Genomic DNA, 24,029 nt, shown 5'->3' with positions numbered 1-24,029 from the left:
TGTGCTTCGGTCAGTCAAAATAATCCCTTTGTTTCAGCTGTAAAATCACATTACTGTGGGCTCTCTCTGCTTGTCATGATCAGGGATCAAGAAGAGGGAACATGATCAGGGCTCAAGCAGAGGCAACACACAGGTGGACAGCGTCCACCTTGCGTGTTTCCAATTCGTTTTTTTTTTTTTTTTTTTAAGTGCCTCCAATTGATAAAATACAGGTGTCTCTGGGATTAGAACCCAGGTCACGTGGCTATGAGGCAAGAAAATTAACAATGAAACCACAAGAATCTATGTGGAGATTCTTCCGAAACACTCATATTGAATTTCTAGTGTTCAGGAAAGGTTTCCTTACACATTATAAGACATAAAAGGTGCGCACCTTTTCCATTTAGCAAGCAATGTTTTGGAGATGACACCACACTCTAGGCAGCCATTAGAGGTCAGTCACCAAGCAGGGCCAAAGTGTCTCGTGAATTACTGCCTTTTCTGGGCAGTTGGGCCGCTAATTGCGTCACTTCAGATGCTATCATTTAAGTGCTTGAGGGTCGGCACCAGTCACTTTGTCCTACCTTGTGGTGCCCTGCTAGAGGTGTTCTCCCCCCCACCCAACCCAATAGCTTTTGCTGTTGTACTGTCATAATATTGCATAATATTTTCATTAAATATTGTAATGCAAGAAATGGTTTACACTTTGTGAAGCATTACCTGGTGTTGTAATAGTTTCTCTACTTATAAAACGGAAAGCGGATTGCTCTAATTGTTTATCTATATGCCATGTCAATTGATGTGTTATGTTTACCACATTTATGGTTTGTTGTCAGGTGGTATTGGCGTGGACCCACTAAGTTTTAATTACATCATAGTGCCATAATGTTCATGATTTGTAATCCTGGTGTTTTCCCTGGGTTGTGTGTGATGGTGTGGACTCATGTACTTCTGGCCAACAAGCTGGAGCAGTCTGCTGATACCTCGGGCTGCCCACAGTGAATGGGGAGGAGCAGGACCCAGGGCTATGGGAACCGACCACATATGTTCTTAACTTTGCTGGATTTCATACCTGAGCAATATCTGTCCCGGTTAGACCTACAGGTTTTTTGGGGCCTGGGAAGTGCTTCCGGGTCATCAACACTGTTCTTCTACAAAAATAAGGGGCCCCTGTCAATCATTTAGAATCGCTGGATGGAATAAAATGTTTACAAATGCAGCCATTGTCATCTATATTTTGTTTTCCGGAGTCTTCTTATGTGTTTGAGCAAAGTGCGGTGCGAACTCGCAGTAAGCCTTCTCTGCCACTGATTTCACTGAGCTCAGGTGTTTTGGGTCTCCGACCTATTTCAATTGTATTTTGGGCATTTTTGAATTGTTATTGATGCTTTTCATGCCATTCTCTTCTCCCCTGCACCACTTCCCAGCCACTTCCTCGTTGTGCCCTCCGTCCCGCCTGCCCCCTGAGATTGTGATTTTGCCTAGAAGCCCTTTGGAAACATCATTGAGGGTGCAATGCACGACAAACTCACAGTAAGAAATCTCTGCTGCTGATTTCACAGAGGTGAGGTGTCTTGGGTCTGTGAGCTATTTAAAATTGTATTTTGGGCATGTTTAAATTGTTTTTGGTGCTATTCATACCATCCTCTTCTCCCTTGTACCTCCTCCCACCCATTTCTTGATTGTGTCCTCAGTTCCACCTTCCCGCCTGCTCCCCCCCTCGAGTTTGTGATTGGGCCTAGGACCCTTAGGAAACATCAGCAAGGTTGCAGTGCGTGGCGAACTCGCACTAAGCCATCTCTGTCGCTGATCGCACTAGGGTGAGGTGTCTTGGACCGCACCCCTTCCCAACCGCTTCCTGGTTGTGCCCTCTGTCCCGCCTGCCCCCCGAGCTTGTGATTTGGCCTAGGAGCCCTTTGGAAACATCATTGAGGATGCCATGCATGACAAACTCACAGTAAGCGATCTCTGCTGCTGAATTCACAGAGGTGAGGTGTCTTGGGTCTCTGAGCTATTTAAATTGTAGTTTGTGCATTTTTGAATTGTTCTTGGTGCTTTTCACGCCATCCTCTTCTCCCCTGCACCCCGTCCCACCCACCTCCTGGTTGGTCCTTCATCCCGCCTTCCCGCCCTCCCCACAACCTTGTGATTGGGCCTAGGACCCCCTTTTCAGAATCACCTGCCACGGCAGCCACTGCCCAGGCAGACCTCGGCTAAGGGCCCCAAGGTAAAGGGCAACCCCTTAGTGCCCCAGTCTGCGTTTGCCCTTGTTAACCTGGGAAGCCTGCTGCCATCAACCAGCAGCGACTGATAAGGTAAGGGTGGTCAGAGTGAAGAGTACAGAAATTACTGTATTCTGTAAAGCCCTACCACTCTTATTTACTTACATAACATAGCACACCCATGTTAGTCCACTTGTAAATAGTTTTCAAATCACCACTGTGAGAAACCAGTGGGTGTCTCACCCGCTAGTCCTCATGGATCTCTTTCTATCAGGTGGCCATGGCACGGCCATCACCTTTGGATCCAAACCCTAGGGGTGGACCAGTGCGGGAGGATCACCTTGGTGAGGGGTTTTCGGGGAGTGGGGGCGAGGCAGCCAATGGTGATACGTGGTATTCCCCCCTTTTTTGTTCATCTACCTCATCCTATTTTTGCTGTTGATACTCTGAGGTACCATCTCCCCTCTCCCCCTGTTTTTACACAAACACTGGGCTGAGAGTAACAAGACTTATTCTCATACATCGTACTGGACATGTCCCGTTAATCGGGTCAGGTGAAGTGAGGCACTTGACTTGAAGTGCTTACACCTGATACCAATTAGCTCTGCTCACACGGATAAAAGGCAACACCTAAAGATACACTCTTAGCATGGTGGAACACAAGTAGAAGCAGAACTTCTGGGACAAGGGCAAACCTACTGGAGGAGAGCGATGGACCAAGGGACGAGAGCTGTGGGTCGAAAACCCCAAGAGTTCCCGTCTGTAGGTCGTTGCCTCTGAAAGGCTGTGAAAGACACGTGGAGAAGGCGAGATCCCACAAGTGACCCTCCTGGGTGAACCTTGCAAGAAAACATGTTCTGTTGGGAAAACCTTATTTGTCCAGTGAACTTTCTTGAGTTGGGAAAGACATCCTAAAATGAAATTCGCTATTTTAATTTACGTTCGCTGCCTGTGATGTCACTCCCAATTGCATACGTCAATCCCCCCTCTTTTCTTTTAGGACTGGAGTTCTCGCCACGATAATTGACATATGCCGGACCAATTGCACAGGCGCCAGAAGGTGCCCGAGGAGTCTTTCACACAACATGATGTTCAGCAGTTGCAGCTCCTAAAGATATCAAGGATAAAAAAAGCACGAATTCAATCAAAGCCGGCTCCTGCACAAAGATTGCCTCATAAGCAGCGAAGCTTTGAGCAGCAGGTGCCCGCCAGAGTTGACTTTATCATTCAGTTCTCCAGTAGAATGTACATGTGGTGTGGAGTGGCACATCATTCACAGGACAATCCAAGTCTATGATCTGAAGCTACAGAAGTTGGCAATATGTATTGTTATGTATAGAATTATAAGCATGCGAACGTTTGCCCATACAAATGGCAATTGTAATATTGCTTTTTTCCTGAAACTTCAGATCGGAAAAAATCACTTTGGACAATCATTTAAATCTGGGAACATATTTATTATTTGCATATGTATGGCTTTTCTCCGTAGAGAACTTAGAAATAAACAACTGGAAAAAGTCATATTTCTTGAGAATGCTGCAACCTTTGAATTGAGAAAATCAGAATTCAGTCCTGTGTGATAAATTGTAACCATAGCAACCAATAGATAGTATGCTAAGCCTTGCTTCTAAAAACATTTCACGTTTACCACTGAGAAAAAGATGGCCTTGATTTTGAAAAAAAATATGCAAGTGGGTGTGCCGCCTGTTAGAAACGGAATTAGCAGGCGTCTTTCTTAGCATGAAATCCATCAGTGGGGCCTTGTCGTCTTTCCCATAATTGACGTACGCCACTGCCCGCTGCTAAGTGAAAGGGAAGTAACTACTGCACACCAGAGCGATTTTCTCCAGTATTCAGACCTTCATGTTTCACTGAAAGAGTAACAAAAAATAGGGCGTTCGGGTCCAATCATAACAGGTTATCAAGATGGCAGAGCAAATATGAGTGCTTGTTTACTCATTTCTGTTTCAATCAAGCAAGTGCGCCTTTATTTCAATTCCTGGAATAGTGTGAGATAATGCAGATAGAAAGCGACAAAAGATGCTTTTACAGCCTCTGCAAGGCATCCTGAAGTGTTTTGTTTTTACACATTACCCCGGCTCTGAAAATGCTACGCTGGCTTCCAATAAAAGAGAGAATAAAGTTCAAAACGATGTTCGTAATGCACAGAGCAGTACACAGCCAGGGAGCACAGTTTCTAAAGAAAAGAATAACCATCTACCACCGACAAGATCACTCACATCAAGCAAGGGCATTCAACTAGTTCCAAAAGCTTACAACAAAAGAAAACTCGTAGGATCATCTTTCACTCACCTGGCAATCTCAACCTGGAATAACCTACCAAAAAACATACGCAACGCAAGGGGTCATTTGGAGTTCAGGACACTACTCAAAACCTGGCTCTTTGCTCCAGATCCAAGGGGTTCAACTAAGATGAAAAGACCAATACGAAACTGTGAATACCCTGGTAGGAAACCATAATCCTAAAGCCTCCCCGTCATTATAAAACCGGGTGTGGACGCCCACCACTCCTAAAGGGTACTTGGATAGGTGGGGACAACCAACAAGATGGATAATAAGGGACAAGCCGTGAGACCAAAACTACACCCGCTGTAGGGCAGGGAAAGTAGTGGAAATTAGCTAGATACGTAAGCCACTAGAGCTACACAAAGAGAGCTCTGACTATGCAGCATACCTACCAACTAGACAGTCAAGTCGTAGTACCAAACACACAAGATGGCCGTGGAGGTTGTGCGCAGAAACGCAAAGACAAAGGCCCTCATTACGACCCTGGCAGAGGACCATGGTGCAATCTGCACCATGGTCCATGGCGCAGAGCTGCCAACTCCGCCATGGGGGTTGGCGGACTTACCGCCCCATTCCGACCTTGGCGGGGCGGTAAGTCCCCAATCCCCATTTACCCTTCCCCATTCCCATTTTTGCCCCATAGGGTATAATGGGAGTGGGGAAGGCGTTAATTACGCCACCGTAAATTACGGTGGCGTAATTAACAACAGGTCCCGTAGCGCCATGGATTTTTCCGCCCGGAAAAAGCAGGCGAAAAAATCACCATGGCGCTACGGGAACTCGTAGTAAGGCGGAAAGGTACGCCATGCATTACGCTGGCGTAAAACCCTTTCCGCCAGGGTCGTAATGAGGGCCAAAGTTTGTTTGTTTGTTTGTTTGTTTGTTTATTTATTTGTAATGCGCGCCAGACCCAGAGGTAACCGGGCGCAACAGTTAAAAAATATGCGAAGCTTACAATGTTACAAAGTCTGGAGCATACAAAGTTACAATAATTACAATGGTGCATATATGTACATTTTATATCATTACACTGATACAGTGTAGGCAGATGGTTGAAAGCATGTGCAGTTAAAATACAGGATGCCATCTATGTTTAAGTTTTATACTGATAGTACATATATACAGTCCCTTTGGCTAAGGAATCGGCGAGAACTACAGTGGTAACTACAGATTGTTAGAGTTGATGTGTTTGATGACATTTCTTCTAAAGTGAGAAAATGGTTGGGCGGCTCTCAAGTTGTGAAGCAAAGCATTCCACCGTTTGACCGCTATCACAGGGAAGCTGATACCACCAATTTTGGCAAGTTTGAATCTCGGTACCACCAGACAATTGGAGTTGACTGTTCTTGTTGGTCTGCTAGATACTTTCCTCTTTTTTTTGTCTGCCAGGTAGCTAGGAGCTGCGTTGTTGAGAGCCTTGTGGGTCAAGGAGATCATTTTTAGATGGATTTTGTCATCAGTAGAAAGCCATTTGTAATGGTGTCTGGTGGAGGAGATATGCTCCCTTTTGTTTATGCCAAGTGCAGCTCTGAGGGCATTATTTTGTAGGATTTGAAGCCTTTGGGTAATGGCTTTGTTAGCCCCACTGTACAGGGCGTTACAGTAGTCGAGTCGGGAGAGTATAAGGGCTCTCGCCAAGAGCATACAAATGTCATTAGATAGAAAAGGTTTACCTGCTCTTATTAATTTACAGGTACACGCTGTAGTTGATGCTAAGGAATTGACCTGTTTAGTAAATGGCATGGTAGAATCAAGGTAAAAACCAAGAGTTTTAACTTCCCTAGAGACCTTGATGACGTTGCCGTCTATGTTGAACGCAGCATAGTCAGGGCCTAATTTCTTGATATTTGTCTGTGAGCTCAGAATGATTAGCTCTGTCTTATCATCATTCAGGCATAGACCATGAGATGCCATCCATGCCTGAATGATGAGATACACTCTATTCACCAACTCCATATCCGTACCGTGATTCCCAGAAAGCGGGAGGAGAATCTGTGTATGATCTGCATAGTTAGTGTAGGTGATACCTAGATGGTCCAAATCATTGAAGAGGGGTTTGGTGAATATATTGTATAGAGTCGGGGAGACACAGGAGCTCTGGGGGACTCCACATGTGATAGGTGTAGGGTCTGCTACTGCCGAGGGGGAGAAAACTTGCATAGTTCTCTCACTCAGAAAGGATTCTATCCATCTGATAGCATGTGTGGAAATGTGGGCAGCAGAATCCAGATGGCTGCAGAGGACCTTGTGGTCCACAAGATCAAAAGCAGCTGAGAGATCAAGTAAGAGGAGGAGTGCTGTCTTTCCTTGATCTCTCAACTCATCTATTTGGGTCTTTAAGTCAATGAGGGCTGTTTCGGTTTGATGTAGTGGACGGAAGCCAGATTGTCTAGCTCCCAGTAGCTTATGTCGTTCGAGATGATTTTGAATTTGTGTATAAGCCACTTTGTCCAGTATCTTCAATAGAAATGGTACTGTAGTGATTGGACGATAATTAGTGGGGATAGAAGGGTCTAGTGTCTGTTTCTTGAGAAGTGGGAGCACCCAAGATTGTTTTAAGTTAGCAGGGATGTTGCCTGTAGAGATTGAAACATTAATACGTTTGGAGATGAAGGATGAAAGATCTCTAGCCGCGTCTTTTATTATTTGTGCAGGGCAAATATCACCTTTACAATTAGAGGGTTTCAGGGAGAGGATAATTTTCTCTAACTCTATGGTATTAGTTTTGGTGAAGGAGAATTTGTTAGTTTGATCGTTGAGGATGGCATTATGTGGTGACTGAGAGTAATTGGGAAGGTTTAGTGAGTCTTTTTTTATTGGATTTTGTTTTGGAGGGTGTTTATTTTATCTGCTAAAGCATGTTGGATGTCTGCACACCAAGTCTGGTCCTTGGTGCTGGTGTCTGGTGTGGCAATGGGTGACTCAAGTTCTTTCAAAATGGAGAAGAGTTCCTTCATATTCGAGTTAGAGTGGTAAGAAATCGACAAATACTCGAAAACCATTATAACTATACCTTAAAAGTTTCAACTTTCTGCATACTCAAAATACGGAAACTCACACAACCACCTCTCTGCAAAGCAATCTGCATGCGCTTCACCACATTGCAACAACAAACTAACAACACATAACTGCCACAACAGTACATGGGATTTGTGTCACCTATCGAAAAGCGCACTTAAGCTCAGCGAACAGTGCAAACCGTACTGAAGCAGCAAACAGGACATCACAACTCTCACTTTCCTACTCCCACTACACCCTACTAACCCCCTCTCCCCTTTTGATACCCTCCATTTCAGATCCGCCAGAGCACATGGGGACCACAGCAGTGGTGACGATGCGCAGTATACATACCTTTAACATTAACATTAACATCAATGAAAAGTGGAAGCTTCAAATGTCTGGTATAGATAAAGTAAGAGGTACTGTGAAAAGTACCCTGTGATACACTTCGAATTTCCAGTTGTAGTATTGCCATGAGAGCACACACTGGCAACTTCAGTATGTTTTGGCTGCCTTATGTAATGTGCAGCTTCACATGCCCCAACAATTCCACTGTGTGCCTGGTATAGCCACCATCTGCTACAGTATGACCCCACATGCATAGGTCCTGACATCAGATGCCATCATATCTTAATTGCATCCTAAAATGCCCAAATAATGCCTGTGCCTTTATATTCCTGGTATAGTCACTATAGGTAAGGTACAGTCTTGCAGGTGGCATTAATATGTCAAGGGCAGTCTCTCATGTCCAAATAATGACATCACATGTGTATGGTAACTCACCACAAGCAGGGTATATTGTATTGTAGGTGCTGGCATCATATGCCAAGTACAGCCTGAAGTCCCCAGCTCGAGAAGGAAGGAACATTGGTGAAAAAGATCCCCGCAAGAGCCTCAAAATAATTGCATATGTGCCAATAAACATCTGTTCTCAATGTTGCCCATTCATGGCTTGAACAATCAAACAACGGACATTATCTTGATTTTTCTAAAGTAGAAGAAACATGAATGTTTCTCCAATTGATAAATACTTTTTGTTTCAAAATATGCATTGGCAAATTGGACAAATGTATTGTACAAGTAATATTCAATAGGTAATTCAAGGTATACATTCAGCACTATCACCTCACAGTTTGTGAGGCAAAACACTAGGGCTATGAATTACTTTAGCTTGTTTACCACTAACGGCGGATAGAGTCAACTCATCAGATCGGTTCACACTAGCGCCTCCTCCTCCCCTTGTGTAATGCTCTCCAGTCGCCTTTCTTAGGTCACAGCACATTCAGCTGGAGCAGAAGGTATGGGCTGTTAAAGAGGGCAGCATTAATCATCGCCCCTTCAATCAGGTTGGCAAAGGGCTTTTGGTAAAATTGTTTTGCAAGTTAGAAAATACCATTCGTACACATTTGTAAGCCCTTCAAATGTATTAGCATACTGGATCATGCCCATGCAATCAGTAGAGTTTAGGTTTGCTTGATTTCTCTTGTTGTGTATGGGAAGTGGCATTATATAGACAAGCAATGCAGAAAGCTTCGAAAGCCCATGGGATAAGACATTCTAATGGACTTTATAGTTATCCATGTGATCTACCAATTTCCGTTCTACAATGCCGCCAGCCATAGATTATACTTACTCGTCAGCTCGGTATCTACATTTATACAATAAATATATCATTTACACATAGCTAACTATCTATAAGTATGACACCAATGATAAATAGAACAATGTAGTCTGCTTATGACCAAGCCTGATGGAACAACATACTTCATACCTAGTCTCTGGTTAATGTATCAGTTTATGAGCAGATTATACATACTCTGTTTCGCCAGTGCTGTTTTTTCATCAGACCATGCTGCTGCACAGAGGAGCTCGGAGAAAGACTCACCTGCCACTGCGGCCCCCGTTGCCGGGCCCTCCCGTGCTTTCTCCTGGTCTGGCCTGACTTACCTGGCTCAGCATCTTCACATCTCCCAGCTCTGCAGTCTCTACGGTCACATGACCGATTGCATGTGTTATGCAGTCCTCACCTGACCAGGGCACTTCCACTAGTTTGTGCCTTCCTCTAAGGGCGACTCGTCCAAGGGTGCTTTCATCCCTGTTTGCTACCTGTAAGAGTGTAAGGGTAAAGATGAATCTGCGATTACAGGCTTTTATGCCCAGTATTTACCAGTACCGAACATGTGAAAAAAAGATATAAGTTTAGACAGCCTAACTCCATTCCTGAAATATAAAAATGACACTGCACACATGAGCTTAAAAGCAGAATCCACAAGCTTACATTTAAACAGGCAATACATATGTTAACTGCCATAAGAACTAGGTAGTTTAAAATTAAATTATGTCGTGATTAAAATTAGATAATAACAGAAGCACGCAGTGTGCTAAGCATTTATGGAGAAGCTATGATTCCAGCATACAATAGACAGGGAATCACTGCACCTGGCAGGGAAGGTTTTAAAATGGCAGGACCAGAGGCTGCATACACTTACATGGAATCCACATGTAGCAGCAAATGCATTTAATCCCAGTCCAATACAGAAGTGAAATGCTAGCATGAAAAGTCCATCTTTAAAAACATTACAAATGCAAACCAGGCTTTAAAAATCTAGTTAGGCCCCCAAAAACACAAATGGGCCATGAAATAAATACATTTCAAGCAGCCTAGAGGAGCTGCACAGTGTTTAGCAGAATGGAAAAAGAAGGCTGCGGTAGAAGATAAGTGTAGCAGAAACACGGGTAAGCTATTCGCAGGCTGGCGACCATTAAAATTAATTAGCTTCAAGGCAAGGCAAACAACCTTTCATGCCCAGGTGCACAGACGAGCAAGGAAAAATAAACAGCTCAGATGACACAATGATGGATGCAGCCAGACAAGCTGTGCGTTCAGCGGTAAATACAATCTTAATAAAATATATATATATATATATATATATATATATATATATATATATATATATATATATATATATATTCTAAGTTGAAACATGGTGTTATGGAACACATGATTAAGAATTAAGACTGCAGTTAGTTAAAGTGCCAAACCCTAAAATACGCACACATGCCGTACAAGACAGAGGCAGGAAATGACTAAGAGAATAGCCTTGGACATTCACAGCCATGAATGAGATAATGAAGCGCTGTTATTTAATTGGAATTATTAGTGGTACACTGATCTCTCTACCCTCATTATAACAAACTCCATATCTCACACCTGGTCAGTACAAGGTTGAGCACAGCCTGTGCCAACCAATGTGAAACCACATTACCTTATTCCATTACTTGCCTATGAAATGTAAGGAAATTGCACGTGGTATCTAAAGTGGGTTGGTCAGTAGATAAGGGACCCTCCAGTCCTGAGTGTGGCACCTACAGGAAATATGCATGGCCTATGGGGTGAAAATCAATGAATATTAGGAATAGGTTTTACAGCTTGCTTTTCATCATGACATCAAAGACATCATCAAGGACAGGTTTTGTCTGACCAGATTACCAATGACTCCTTCCCTCAGCCTCCTGATGCCGATGGTCATTCTGCAACCTGCAAGGGAAAGGTTAGTGTTTGCCAGACTGTGAACTGTTGATGTGAAAAGACAAGTTTTAATTTTGGAACTTCTACAACAAACTCTTGGGGATATTAGTCCCTGTGATTAGTTTGGGATTTAACCTTAGACAAACAGTTGAACTGAGTGGATACTGGAAGTGGAGGGATGGAACTCTCACCTCCCAGAGAACAGTAACAAGACAGCTTCATGAACCAAGGAACTGGCTCAACTACATTGGGGAACGGCATGAGAACATTCACAGCAGAGTTGCAACATCTCTCCTATTACAGTTATAGCTGATCAGGGAAAGGTTAGCAACACACTGCCACTAAATTATCCTTATTGTCCCCACATGTACAATGCTCAGCACTACCCATATATCTGGCCAGACATCCTTGAGAGAATAAATCCATACTATTCAGAAACCTTCCTCCCATTTGTCTCAACAGCCACACTCTGTGATGTCTTTGGGAGCTGCAGGTACAGGTAGGTCATTACAGCAAGTTCTTGGGTAGCCAATCCCAGGTGGACATATCCCCAATTACCGTGGTGCAGATGTTTTGATCAATTTTGACCACTCTTCACCCTTATTTCTGACATCACAACAGATTTTAAAAGTACCAGTGACAGTGGTTGGGACAGCTACATCCAGGTTTTAAATACTTAGAATGAAAATGGCTATGTCCATTATTTAAAGGTGTCTGTTCTGATACATTTCAATCATAGTTCAATGTAAATTTCCTGAACAAATCATCTTAGCAATTGCGGGTGAATGTAAATGAATAACAGTAATCGATGATACCTCATTATTCAGAAATTCTATTATTTCACCATAATGGGAATGAATAACCAGTCCCAGTGTTAGAATATTATGACAAATTAGCATGACACATCTTTGATTGAGAGGAAAGAGTATGATCCTTTAAAATGGTCTCAAGATTGAATGACACAGTGTAATGAAGTAACTACTGCTCTGCGGAAGTGCAGAGATGAGTAGTAGCTAAACCGTCTTCTCAGCATCACATTACTACTAAGCTAGAAGTGATTCAAATCATGAAGTTGAAACAGACAGTGCCCCACAGGTATACCTCCTTCACCCCATTCTGGTAATATGGGCCAAGGGTAGGCTGTATTTTCAGGCAGGGTGTGAGCTGATAACAGTTGCAACCATAGCAACTTTAGTACAGTTAGTATAATAGATCCAAAATAAAAGAATGTCAAATCAAGTTTCCATAAAAATATAGGAACCTTAACAAAACAATCAATACAAACAAACTAGCTAAAACACTACAAACACTCCCCTGTAAAAGAAACACAGGCAGTGCAGAACTTGATTTGAAAGGGCACTCTGGCTTGACAAGCAGCAGTGTTAAGGTCGAGATTTATACTATCAATGTTAAGTGGAAGATAGGTCTTAAAAATCACTTTGTTCACAAAAAGTGGGCTTGGAAGGAAAGGCCTCTTCACAGTGCCTGTAGGTCTTGTCTTTGGTGATCGACAGCATTTAATCATGCTTCTAGGTAACTTTGTTGTAGTCAAGTCAATGTTGAGACATTACAGTCGATGTGATCCCATTGGTGGTTGGTGTCAAATGGGTTCCAAGGTGCAGGTTCCCGTTGCATCAAGTTGGCATTTGTTATGGGTGAAATGAGGGCCTCCAGTGATTCAGGGGCTGTAGCCGAGTCGGTGGTGAGACAATGGCTCGAGTTACATTCATGAGGGTGTGATGATGGCTTTCTGCAGTCAAGTTGGTACCCGAGTTAGTTGGTACCACAATGTCAAACCAGCAGCCAGGTCAAGGCAAGTGAATGAACTTCAATGGGCCGAGCCAGTTTCTGGATGGCGCAAAGGTCAGCAAGAGGCTTGAAGTTGTGTAGAGTTCCAAAAGCAGCACTGCAGGTCTTGTGATGGCTTGAAGGGTGTAAAGCACACTCGATTCAGCTCAAAGATGTTTTGAGACAACAAAAAACAAAACAAAATTCTAGGTGTTTTTGGGCTTCTGGGTTGTTTGGAGGCTCAATCCAGGGTTTCAAAGACAAGGAGAGTACTTTAGCTCTGTGCCTCCACTCCTCGAAGTTGGCTGATAGCTACAGGTGGTACTTCACCTCCAGCTTACAAGATCTTGGTTTCAATGCAGCCAGCAAAGAATCCTTGATCCACAGTATTTTGCCCCCACTGTTCCCTAGCAGTGGCTGGCAGACAAAGCCTAATGTCTTCACCTCCCTGGCAGAGGTTGTTGGGATATGCTGTATAGCCAACAGAAGTGCAGGTGAAACCTTTGTCTTGTCTTGAGAGTCGAAGATTAATTAAAGAAGGAGGATGCTTCCCTTAAACAGGCACAATGTCACATGATTGGTCTAAAAACAAGTCTGCTTTAAGGCATGCAATGCAGGATGTTCTAACAAGTGCCCTTTGCCTTCTGACATCATACACAGAGTGGCTGTTCATGCAGGAAATGGAGGGACAGGATATTATAGAGAACTTATCAGAAACCAAGATAACCTTTCTCTGGGCCTGTCTCTCTCCCCTCTGGCTACCTTCTCCCTCTCCAGTGTCTGCTGAATTCAAAAGCACTTCAGTGGTCAGAACACTGGTTTGGATGTGGCTTTGTTATGTCAGTGTTACCTGTGAGGCACTAGTTCACAGTAGATCTCCTGAGGAGGGTTCCTGTGCCACAGAGGAAGGTGTTGGCCCTCCTCTGGGGATCAAATAAGACAGCTTCCTGGCCATTGTCCCACGTGGCATCTGTAGAGACATCCAGGCCACACTGGTATATTGCCCAATTATAGCTGGACCCGGCAAACAAGACTGACACTGTAAGACATCAAATTGATGTGGCTGTATAATTGTGTGACTCTAGCAGCCACCATGAAACAACCAGGCATGGCATATATTCTTCCCCACATTATTTTCTTCCTTTTGGGGTTCATCATGGTTATGTTCTTGGTCCCCTTATTTCTACTCTTAATAGCTCACCGTTAGCTTCTCTGATTCCTTCTCACAGATTTCAGGCACATTGTTATCCTGGTGATACTCAAATCTTCCTTTATATTCTTTCTTTCGAGAACTCTATCCATCAACGTCTATCTGCATGCCTTCTGGCTGTGAAAAACCAGCTGTCCTCACGATTTCTATGCCTTAACCCCAAGAAGACAGACATTCTGTTCTCTCTGGCTTATTCTCCTATATCTTCACCATCTTCCATTCTATTTCCTGCCATTAACCTCGCAGTAGCTCCTCATGCTTGTAATTTGGATTTCAATTTTGACTGTGCCTTCTCGCTTCATAAGCAAATTTCTACTCCTACTCAATCCTGTCAGTTTTATCTCTTCAATATTAAGAAAATGTGTCACCTTCTAACCTTTTCTTGGACCAAATGGTCTTTCAGCATATCCTCGCCTTCCATTGCATTATGGTCTTCATTCAGCAGTCAGATTACTGTTTAAATTACAACAATCCTCAAAAAGATCTAGATTTGAATTTAATTTGACCTTTTTAGTGCGTAAATGTGTTCATGCCCTGGCTCCATATTATTCCACTGCTTTCGTTTCCTTATATCATCCTGCTAGGGTGCTTCATTCTTCATCTCAATTTATTCTGTCTCTTCCTCTGCATTCCTGTGCATTCCTGTGCTTCTTCCCACTTTCCTGCTCCTACTCTATGGACCTCACTTCCATTGGACATTTGTTTTTGCTCTAATCGTGTCCTATTTTTTAAAAAAACTCTTCAACTTCATCTTTTGTAGTCTGCCTTTCCTCGTCACGTTTTCTCCTGACTCTTGGTTGTGTAATGATCTTTCTTCCCTTGCATGCCTTCTTTGTCATACTTCCATTATTTTTGTATCGTGTAATGCGTTGTGCAGCACCTTGGATTAAGCTGGTATAGAAATACCACAAGTAAAGAAGTAAATATTTAAAGATGAACGTGCCACCAGCCTGACTAGGTTACACAATTAGTATAATTTGTATCAGAGGTGCAGACAGTTAAAAGGTCACCTCTACCTCCTGTTAGTAATGCACATGTGACCTTTGAGCCTGCCCGGTGTCAATAGACTATCTCATCAAAGGCCCACATTTTCAGTATCATTTTGGCATGGAGCATTTATGAAATGCGGTTCGATTAGAAGACATCAATTTCAGAAACAGAATAACCCCCATGTTTTTATACAATAAAATAAAAAAAGCAACAGCTTTTACACCTTCACAGATGGCTATCCGTCACACAAAGATTCGCGGACTAGTCATGATTTAAGCAAAGAATAGGCAAAGAACCATGTTTCAGCAGCATATGTGGAGGTGTTGATCAGATATTGTAGGTGAATCATTGAAAAGTAAGCCAAAAGCATTGGAAAAGTCAGTATTATTAGCACACAATACATGTTTAGATAATTTTCCAATTATTTGCGAGCAATCTTTTCTTTGTCATTTATAACAGCACTAGCATTAAGATTCACAGAGTTAATATTCTATCTGGCATGCCACTTTTTATACTATGTTCAAGCATTCCAAAGCATTTATTATCTTTTTCACTGTAGTTCTCTTCTCAGTTAAGAAGTCCCTGATATCATTTAATGTTCCCCTTACACCTTGCTTTCATTTAGTTATTGCACCTTTCTTTTTCAGATTGGTCAAGTGAGGGCGTAACTGTGAATACAAATGTTTTTCCACATTAGTAATTAATGGGACATTTGGAGCTTCGCTGATAATAACTTCCTTAGACTTTCTCCCTATGCCTTCAACAATGTTTTTCGCATCTTTCTAAATACCTCCTTTGGTATTTGGCAGGTCTTTGTGAAGTTGCACTAGCTGAGTCAAACGGCACCGGAGACAAAAGTAAGACTTTGTTCACATTTTCTTGCAGTGAAAGAGTGACATTTGGAGGATTATGATGGGCTACTTGCTCCATTTCCAAAACTAAAATTGAAGTCAGATTACCCATACAATGAATATCTGCTTGAGTGGAGGTCACTCGCATCAGTGGAGGCCACTCGCATCATTGGTGAACCCTGCTGAGGACCTGTCAGGAATCTACCTCGTGCTAATGCCATTTCCCGTAATAAGCCCCGTGCCAAGCAGAAATTTTGTTCGACGTGTTCACAGCTCCAGCTGTGTTCCCCGTTCCTGGCGCAATATAGGTTGCCATGGAAACGAGGAACGCGTACAGATACACGCCGCATACCCGGAAGAGCCCCATGGAAACAAAGGATACGAAGACGTCCTCCAATCACGAGTCGCACTGTCACATGACTCGTTCATTGATTTATAGCCACCTCCTACCTTTTCTCAGCGCTTCTGATTGAAGTCTGGACCCGCTTCGCTTTGTCCTCGCTTCGCGCCGGCCTCTTTTGTCTATGTTTTTGGGACCCACTACCATTGTTCTACTCTCCGCTTGTGGGTCTGTTGTTTCCTGATTTTGGACTTTGTTTCGTCTGTTGCTTCCTTAGTTCCCTGTTTTCCCGTTATTATTCATTGGGCTATTCTCCCTGCCCTTCCCCCTCTGGTCCCTTCCCAGTACTCCCATACCTTGCTCCCTCCTCTTCCTCTAGTTATACCACATTCTGCTGCACACAATACTGGTTGCCAGACCCGGATGGCTACTTGGACTTCGCCTGCCTAATCCTTCTGTTCTGCCACCGCCCGCTCAATTGCCAGACCCGGATTGCTCATTGGACTCCATTTGCCTAATCCTTCTGTACTGTCTCTACCTGCACTATTGCCAGACCCGGATTTCACAACAGATTCCTTCTGCTTTGCGTCTGGATCTTCTACAAGCATCTATCCGATCTGGAGTGTTTAAAGGATTGTGTTTTCTGTTGCTTCCTCATCAGGGGTTCACTTGGCGCTAGGACTAGAGACACTATGCTGCAAGCGCCATAGGCGTCCTCGTGCCGTCGGGATAGGTTTGCTTGGGGAACTAGTAGGCGTCCTGGTGCCGTCGGGAATAGTTTCCTTGGATACCGGATCCCATCCTTCTGTTAGAACAATTGGAATAATCAAGAATGCTTCAGTCCCCATCTACTGCAGGAATTGGTAAGAGCTCTATCTGTATATCTTTCTGCCTTAATCCTATAGAGTTCTGCTTACCTGTTCATCCTATAGCCTTTGTTGTATTTAGTTGTGATCTACTTGCATCTCTTTTAGAACCAATTCTGGCTCCAGGAGACATACCAACTACACCCAAGACTGACCTGCACTATTCCAGAAACTATACAGTGGGTCTTCTACAAGTTATCCAAGTTGTTCTGTTTCTTGCTTCTTGAGTCAATTGGGTGACCGTTTGTTTTGTTTCCTGCAGACGGTTATTCGGCTGGTCTCCTCTTCCACCTGCTCGATCTCTCTGTCTGTCTTTTATTTGAACAGCAGTGAGGTATAACGGGGGGAAGAATTCTTCGTCTACTGGTCAGCCTTCTGAAATTATCCAGCGCATCATAGCACACCCTGGTGGGTATTTGAGTTCTTGACAGGGCCCCCCTCAGGCTCCTCAAAGAGTCACAGGCCATGCCAGACTCCCGGGCCAACCCTGAATGCGCAATGCACATTGTGAGAATGTTGCTGCAGAGGCGCACCACACTATTAGTAGGATTTGTGATCCAGGACACCCATCCGTCCCATAGAGTCAGGGTTTGCACAGAAGCACTTCAAGACCAGATAGCATAACCCGTGAGACGGATGGGTGTGCAGATTAATACTCCAACACCAAATCAATAATGACAACTCAACGGTTTGGCAAAGGGAGTCTGTTTAATGACAAATACAAAAAACGGGGAGTTTCATGAAATATCAGCCAATGCGTGATCTTCCTTCTGGCTTCACAACTCCAACGAACTTCATAATAACAACATCATTTATACTAAAATCTTGTCATCACTGACGTTTAACACTTAAAAGTTGGCATGCAATTCTATTGGTTAAGGAAAGGTAACTTTAATATAGGTACTATATCTGTATATGGTAACGGATTAAGGGGATTGGATAAACACTGTCAGGTGGGACATCTAAGTCCTACCTTCAAAATGGCTACTGTAAACGTCACTAAAAGTACGACGTCCCATTGGTTCTACTAACTATAGGACCCTAGATTACTTGGTCCACTGTGATTGGGTTGGCACCAAACCCCACTCAGACTTTTCCACTTTGCTTAGCAGCACGCAGAATGATCGGCCAGGTGCAGGGTGCCCCTTAGCTATCGGCCTTCCTCCAATTATTGTTACAATCAATCATCACTTTAGTAGCCATGTGTCAATTATTTCACTGTGGTGGCGTTGAGACTGCATCTCCTGTCTGGAAAGTTCTAATACCTTCGCCTGGCCTTCTGCCATGCGTAGGTGTGAAAGTCTCGCTTCTCCTCGATTGGCTGGTCACGTGATTCAGAAACCGTGAATTTGTCTTTTCTTCATATAATTTGTGTATTTAATTTTCGTTTCACCCACCACCTACCTCCAGTTTCTTATCGTGACCTTTCTGAAGCAGAATATTCTGTACTTAGTTTCAATTAATTGTAGCTACTGTTGGTCTCTTCTACTTATACAACCTTGGCTTTCTTGGCACGAATTGCATTTGCTGGGTTTCGTTTCTGCTGCTTATTCTTGGTTTTGCTAGATACGAAGCTCTCCTCGTGTGGCCTTTAGTAACCTTTGCTTCTTGATTTGCTTGTTTCCACAAGTGTGCATGTGTTATTGGTAATCACATCCATCTCGAGGTCATTCATTCCACCATTGGATCTTCTAGGGACTGGAATGACTATGTAAGGTCTGGGTGCTTTCGTGGGCTTCATGTGTGCATCATTAGGTGGGTGCACTGGAATTGGATCACTTTGTGCACCAATAAAAAATGCAGTTCTAATTGTCAGCGACAGTAAACAATGATGAACATAATGCATATATACATAATACCCCTGTATGTCAGTCTGCAGCATTTACTTCCAGAAAAGCGCAGACGTCTCTCCTCTCGAGGGAGGACGAGATTGCTGCTCTGGATCCCCTTCTCGATCATCCGTTGACAGATGCAACTTCTAAACAATGTTATCTCTAGATTCTGTTTGTGAGTTGCAGGTATTAAACAATTGTCCCCCTTTGGCTGAACAATGAATTGTCTATTATCTCTGGATATAGTTCTCTTGCTAGGCTATGGGAAGTTTCAAAATCAGGCAATAATTCAGCAGGTTTCTTTACTGTACATGTTCGAAATAGACTAGCTCCCAGTCTCTGCCTCTGACCTGCTTTATTTGCGAAGACATGCTGTGTCCTTGTCAGTGTGACAAAAGTGAAATCTCATACATGACTCTCTCGATCTGTCCCTCGGCGGAAAGTTTAAAATCTTCTCAAATAGTTCTGCTGATGATTAGAAACTTTGACTTGCATCACGATACCATGCAAGAGCATGCTCATCTGTGTAGAATTAGCTGGGTCTCTGATAAATGTGAGGACGTCAACGCCGTCAGGTCTCCCCACAAGTTCTGGGAAATCTGTGATTATACAAAAGAAAACATTACTTGCCAACGTGCTGTCTTCTGCTGACAGGGACATTTGTCCTGCCTTGCTGAAGTTTGGGACTGTTTGGCCCTCACTGTGAACAGTTTCTGCAATTTCAGTGTGCGTGAAGAGCAAATTGGAGAACAATACCATTTAGGATAATACTTAAACGCTCTGTATTTGCTGGATCCCAAAGAGATGTAACTACATCTATAGTTCTTCCAGGAAGATCTGGACAGTCTTTAATTAGGCAAAAGAACAGTACATCAATAAGCCTATTTGCTTCTTCCTCCGCTTTGGACATTTGGTTTTTCCTCGTTGTATTCAGGAAGTAGGAGGAACTGCTCAGCAATTATAGTAAGCAACCTCCTTATAGTTTTTTCATTTTTAGGATCTTGAAAAAAGTCAGTGACACTAGTGAGCCTCCCTACCAGTGATGGGTACGATCTAAGCACTAGTTTGAAGTATATTAGTACATCTTTGGTGATGTCACTACTGTGGGACACCATAAGTGATTCCGAACAAGGTCTCTGTGTGGAAAGAATGTGGATACTGTATTTTCTTCCAATTTATGTGTCCCCGATTAAAATTTGGCATATTCTTTTTTCTTAGTCAAGGCTTCAGTGTGCCTCAGTCCAAAGTTCAAAGTCAACAGACTATATTGTGGCTTACATGTGTACATTTTCTTCTTCACCCTGTAACTAGGATGCACAGAGTGTCCGTTTTTTAATGTCCTTATCCCCTTTTTGCTCTGAGGAATGTCCACAATAAAGCCACAACTTTTAGACAAAATTTCTTTGTCTTTTCTTTGCTGCTGGTCATGCGTCCTTCTTCTTCGTCATGGATCTCGGCTGCACATGCTGTGGTTCTTCCCCATCGTCCATAGTCTCTTCACGGTGGGATGCAGGCAGGGGGCCTTCTCCAATGTATGGTTTGATGTCACCCAAAAAGATCCAAGCTCTTCTTCCTTGTAGTTTTATTGCAGAGGGAGTGCAGTCTTCCACTGTAAAGGGAACGTTAAGCCTTGGCTCGTCCCACTTCTTTCTCGTGTGGTTCTTTACCAGGACGGTGACTCCAGGGAAGATTGGTGGAAGACGTAGTCCTTGAGCTGTGTTTGCAGTATTGTCTTCTTCTGGGTTCCGTGCTGCCCTGCACCCTTTTCGTCATCGCTGCAGCTGGTCTAAAATTACAGTAAGGAAAGATTTCATGCAATTCAAGTATATTTGCATTTCAGACCCTAACATTTCTCCTGTCGACTGGGCATCACATCTAGCTCTGTCTCGGGGTGTCAAGGGATTGTGCCTTCTTCTTCCTGGGGCTATTTCGTGCGGCATAAGATGATGGTCAGAACCGGGTTGGTTCCTGAGTGCATACAGTGCCAAAGGAAAGCAGTGTGACCACCTCTTTCTTAGAGTAAGCTTCAACTTGGCTATCCTTTCCTTTAATAAGCCGTTGAGCTTCTCACATAACCCATTACCTTGTGGGTGATACGCCGATAAGAACTTGTGCTTCATACCAAGCAACAAGCTAATCTGTTTGAAAACTTAATTTACAAAGTGAGTCCTGTTATCTGATCTCATGACTTTGCATACTCCCCACCTGGGAAATACCTCTCTCACTAGAAATTTGGCCGCACAGGTAGATTCTGGGTGTGTACATGGACCTGCTTCTATCCATCTAGAGAATGGACACACCACAACAATTAGATACCTGTACCCGTTACATACTTGAATCATATCGACATAATCGATATGCAAGTGCTGAAAAGGTCCATTGGGCCTTGGAATAGCTCCTCTAATTACTTTTAGTGTGTGACCAGCCGTGAACTGTTGGCAAATTATACAGTTCATCATAAAAAAATGCAACATGCTCCACTAAGTTCGGTATGAAGTAGTCTTCAGCGAGCGTTGCCGCTAGATTCTCTTTTGTCATGTGTGCCAGATAGTGTAACTGCTCCAGTGCTAATTTTAACAGAATTACAGGTATTACTGGTTAGCCAGTGCTCTCTTGTCGCCACAAGCTTTTGGAGGGGTTTAAAGAACACCCTCGCCGCTTCCAGAGGTTTTTCTCCTCCTGTGGTGCCTACCCTTGGAGTTCCATTAACTGTGTTTGTCCCACATTATTGTAACTCTCAGGCTCACTTCGTGCGACAATAATTTTTTCATGTACATTTGTGACTTCCACATCAATGATCGTCTCGCTCCTGGATGCCATACGCTTGGCTTCTGTGTCTGCTGCTTGATTTCCACGTGAGATAAAATCTGTCCCCTTCCTGTGGGCGGCGCATTTCACGACCGCTATGCCCACTTCGAGCTGTAGTGCCTTAATCAGCCTGTCCAATAAGGCTGCGTGCTGTACTGGCGTGCCATCCGCTCCGAGGTAGCCCCAACTTATCCAGCGCGCTAGTCCTGCGTGCACTGTTGATGTCACATAGGCAGAGTCACTGTATAACGTCACGTCCTGGTCTGCGTGATTCTCAATCGCGAGTATCAACGCTAATAATTCTGCAGCCTGTGCGGAATAATGAGATGGTAATTGTGCACTAAGAAGCACTCGAAACTCTCCATTTGCTGTGTGTTTCATTACAGCAGCGCTTGTATATCATTGTCCTTTTCTTCTCCTGCTGCCAATTTTTCTTTCACTCTGGGAATGTCATCATAGAATACTTCATAATTTGCACAGTCATGTATTAGCTCTCCTTCAGTGACTGGCTCTGCTATAAACATAGCTGGGTTGACTATCTTGCATCGGACTATGTTAATTGATGGATTCAATATGATCACTTCATAAGCAGAAGCTCTCTGTGATGTCAATGTGCCTTTCGGTTTCTCTAGGATAGAAAATAGCGAGTGCTCGACATACAATGTCATTGAGCATCCCATTACAATGGTTGTAGCCTTCTCAATGGCGAACGCTGCGGCAGCTAAACTTTTGACCTTTAATCACTGGGTCCAAATTTCCGATATAGTATGCCAGGGGCTTGTACCCCAATGTGGTCCTCTGTGTGAGCACTGCTGTCTTAACGCTGCCATTCGTGTGTAAAAACAGGTAAAATTCCTCTGCATAATTGGGAATCCCTAAAACTGGTGCTGTGCAAATGGCTCTCTTGAGTTCAACAAATCCTTTCTCCATGGTCTAAGACCATTCAATCTTTTCTTTCATCACCTGTTCCTTCTTTAGGGCCTGTAGCAAGGGCTTGGTATATGAGCTGTAGTCAAAGACCCATGCCCTGACATAGTTGCAAAGGCCTAAAGAACTCTGCATCTGTTTTATTGTGTGTGGCTGAGGCATGTTCAATATGGCTTCAGCCCTTTGTGGGGTAACTCTTTTCCCCTGATGCGAGATCAACTGATCTATGTATAGCACTTCTTGTTGACAATATTGTAACTTCTCTGTCAACCTTACATCCTTTTTCAGCCAATATAGTTAATAGCTGAACAGAATCGTGTCTGCATCTTTCCTCTGTCGTGCTGCAAATTAAGATGTCATCCACATATTGTAAGACAACACTTTCTAATGCAATATTGTTTAGGTCTATCTGCAGAGCTCTGTTGAAAATAGAAGGAGACTCACAGTATCCCTGGGGTAGCCTTGGGCCTTTCAGACACATTTGTCTGAATGTAAATGATGTCAAATCCTGTGAGTCTTTGTGCAATGGGATTGTGAAAAATGCATTTTTCAAGTCAATCACCGTGAAATATTTCGCCTCAAGAGGTATATTACATAAAATTGTAGCAGGGTTTGGGACTAAAGGGAACTCGGCCTCAACAACATCATTTATCGGCCTTACAACTTGAATTAGCCTCCAAGACCCTGCCTTTGATTTTTTGATAGGGTAAACTGCAGTATTCCATGACGACTCCAACCTCACTAAGATGCCCTGCTCCATCATAGCTGAAATTGTCTTAAAAATCCCTTCATCTACTTCCCTGGACATGGGGTATTGCCGTGCTTTTGGTAGAATTGCTCATGGCTTCAGTTTAATTTTCACCTCTCCAACTCCTTTGAATAATCCTATGTCATAGGGGCCTGTGGTCCACACTGAGACAGGCACCTGGGCCATATCGTCCTCGAAATACTCAGGACGGTTCTGTGCCAACATCATTCTCTGAGGCACTTCTCTTTTGATCATTTTCACCCAAAAGGTGAGGTTCACCTCAACTGCTGTTTCTCCCTCGTCCGTTTGCTCATCAAACAGATCGTCATCAGTGATGTCAGTCAATCTGTATCCTTCTTCAATGGCGATTACTGTGCACCATTGTCGGCCTTCATCATCACAACCATTGATTAAAGCCATTTTCCCTCATATCATAGCTGTGTGTATCGCTAAGGGAAATACTTGTCCCTTTTCCTCATTCATAGGTATTCTTGGCCTAAACAGAAATTCATCTTGGGTTCTCATGGTTTTCCCAGCAAGGCCTGGCAGTCCTGCCATTAACACGCGTATTCCATATGCAAATATTTCTGGCTCTAACAATACAGCCCTCATAGCTGTGTGTCCTGCGTATG

This window comes from Ambystoma mexicanum, chromosome 6q (assembly GCF_040938575.1).
Source record: "Ambystoma mexicanum isolate Mex_15411 chromosome 6q, UKY_AmexF1_1, whole genome shotgun sequence".
NCBI classification, from domain to species: domain Eukaryota; kingdom Metazoa; phylum Chordata; class Amphibia; order Caudata; family Ambystomatidae; genus Ambystoma; species Ambystoma mexicanum.
The sequence above is the reverse complement of the archived record's forward strand: the minus strand, read 5'-3'. Positions refer to the sequence as shown.